This window comes from Octodon degus, unplaced genomic scaffold (genome assembly GCF_000260255.1).
Source record: "Octodon degus isolate 3935 unplaced genomic scaffold, OctDeg1.0 scaffold00096, whole genome shotgun sequence".
NCBI classification, from domain to species: domain Eukaryota; kingdom Metazoa; phylum Chordata; class Mammalia; order Rodentia; family Octodontidae; genus Octodon; species Octodon degus.
The window spans coordinates 5756350-5759494 of record NW_004524672.1 but is presented as its reverse complement, the minus strand read 5'-3'; positions in this window follow the sequence as shown (position 1 = coordinate 5759494).

The following is a 3145-nucleotide window of genomic DNA, read 5'->3' as shown; positions in this document are numbered from 1 at the left end:
TAGTGCCCTTCATATTTTACTTCTTAGAAATATACAATGTTTTTATTTGATATTTTTACATCCACTTAGCAGATGAAGCTTCTAGTAGCTTGCCTAAGATGAAAAGCTAATCTGTGACTGAGTTGAGATTTGAGCCCAGTCCTGTTTGACTCCAAATGATAGCATTTTGCTCCTATAAAGGATGCTGCTGCCAAATACCTTAGATAACTCTCTCTCCTGTCCTGTCCTGTCCTTTTCTCCTGCTCCTTCTCCTCCTCCTCCTCTTCCTCCTTCTCCTTTCACCTCACTTTCCTCCTCCTCCAAAATCTCCTCCTCTTCTCTTTTCCTTTTCCTCCTCCTCTCCATTCCTTCCTTCCTTCTTAAATTAGGAAAAAACACCTAGTTTGTGCTACATGAAGCAAAATAGCAGAAGGTAATCGCCCTAGGTAAAGATTAGCTGCTCTTGTCAATTTAATTCAGCTCTCTCCAAAGCAACCTCCCTCCTATTTTTCCCCTTTTCTCTCCCTCTCTCTTTCCCTCTCCCTCTCTTCCTCTCTTTTCCTTTTCCTCCTTCCCTCCATTCCTTCCTTCCTTCTTAAATTAGGAAAAAACACCTAGTTTGTGCTACATGAAGCAAAATAGCAGAAGGTCATGGTTTAATAATAAAGAAGATACAGGACAGAGCAGATACAGCACTGGTTGACAAGTCTGATATGGTCAAAGTTGTTCAGGAAACTATCCTAACTCAGATGAGAGCAATTCTGAGAGTAAAAGTTTAAAAGCAAAGCATAGAAATTTGTGTTTTAGTTCATTGACAACATGTATATTTGTGTACATTTATAAACACATTAATCATGGAAAACTGTTCTGCCTGTTCCTAGTCTGTTTTCAATGCAGATATTATGTATGTCATTTTAAAATTAGTTTCAAATGGTTTGCACTAGTGTTTGTATTGTGAAAAAGGTATGAAGTATTAAAAACTCTGTGTATCACAATCTTTCTATACTAGAAAGTGAAATAATTTAGAGTGCTTCCAGTAATAGCGCTCTAAGATACAGAAAATAATGTGGCTAGATTGATTTGTAGATTTTCTTGTCAGAAGTTACTTGTGACTTGAACATTACTTGCCTGATAAATAATTTTTCATATGTATTATTTCTGGATCATTAAGAGCAATTTTGCGTGAGCTAAGATACATTTAGGGCTTCGAAGTCAGTCACTACATCTTTCATGTCAGGCTATTTTCTTATCATTCAAGGCATCAAAGGTAAAGCCTGAAAGGAAGCACAAGGCATGAACAGGCCTGCAGGGCAGAGGGAGCGGCTGCAGCCTCCGCAGGTCCTCAGACGCAGGACGTGCTCCCTGGGGGGTGTGCGCGGCTCCCTTCCTGTATTCTTGTGTGTGTGTACTGTGTTTCGATGTTTTCTCGTCGTCATAGTGCAGATTTTCATGTTTTGGAAGAGAACCACCACAAGAAGTGAGAATACGGAAGAAAGCAAATGGAGCCCCTTTCTGTCTGCACACTGATAGGAAAATGCAGTGTGGAGAGAGCTTGCTTATGTTTTGTCTTTAGAATAGTGTTCAGATGTGTAAAATGGTGTATTTAGAACAAAAGCTCTTGTCCTTTACAGGAGAAAGCTGGTGATTGTGATGAAAGGTCAGATGAACAGGTGGCTGATCACTGATTCAGAGGAAGACATCTCATTGCTGATTTAATTTTATTACACTTGTTTTATGATTTAATTCATAATTCCTTTCAGTCTTAAGGTGTTAGACGTGAGAGATCAATGCACAAAATACTAATGAGTGTGCCTTTGAAATACTTCCTGATCCAAGCCATCTTTAGTGACTTGAAAAACCAGATCGTTACTCCCCTTCTGAGAAGAGCTGGTCAGTGAACAAGTGCTTGGCCACTCGGGAGGCTGAGGCAGGCGATCACAGGTCAAGAACGCCTGAGCAGTTCAGTGCGGGGTGGGTGGAGAGCCCTTGCTTAGCACTAGGAGGTTTGGATTCAGGGTCCAGTACTGGCCCCCTACATCCCATCCTCCCGAAAAGGAGGGAGAGACATCCAACAACTGTTTTATAAATGGAGTAATGCTTAAAGCTTCATTCTGAAATTCCTAAATCTAATTTGCATATGTGAAAATAAGTGTCTGACTCCTAACAGTTCTTCAGTATTGTTTTCTGGAAATCAGCCTTATGGGGAAAATCTCCACTATTTCATCTTACGGTAAATACAGTTTAGAGCCCATAGACAGCTAGTCACCACCCCTCCCCTGCCCCAAGCTTAATTAAAATTTTTTTTACTGTCGATAGAACAAAGTGTCAACTTTCTAAATCCTGCTTTGTTGATCGATACTAGGGTTTATATCCATCATGTTCTCTAAAGTTTGTAGTTTTTCAGCAGTGTTAAAAACAACTGGTTAACTTGGAACAATTTTTTTGTGTTAAAATTAGCTTAAGATTTTACAGCTTTTAAACAACTCCTGTGGTACAACTTTAAGCTTTTTTGGAAAAAATGTGTTGGTTCTTTTATAAGAAAATTACGCACACTGTGATGTTTTAAAGGCAAGGCCACTTTAAACTGTACATGTTGGGCCACACTGACATGGGACATGGCCTCTCTGTACTTGTCATTTACCGTGAGTTCATTTCTGTTGTTGCTGTATGCCTGAGGAAGCGTATGGTGCAGAGGAGATCCATGCATAGCTACATGGGATGGAATGCTTATTTGTAATTTGTCATGAAGTCAGAAGAGTAAAGATATGTAAAAACTAAAGATTCTGATGTTAAAACAATTTTTTTTCCTAAGGGAAGAAGCTCCTTTTTTTAAAAAAGCCACGCTTCAATGAATATTCCTGAAACATCTGTTGCAAAAGAAGTTTGAGGAATTTTTTTCCTGGCCTAAAAATTTGAGGAAGAATTTGCCTCCGTTTGTAACAAGTGTGTTCTTAATTTTGCTTCCTACTGCCCCTGTGTTCTAACTGCATGTAACTCTCACCTGAGTTCCTTCTCTTGTTCCATTTCTTTTTTTTTTTATTTATTATTTGAGAGAGAGAGAGAGAGAGAGAGAGGCCCGCTCAGCCCACCAGGGGGCGGGGCCGGCTGGCATGTGGTGCTGGGGGATTGAACCGTGGTCCCTGATGCCTTGCCAAGCTTGTTCTAA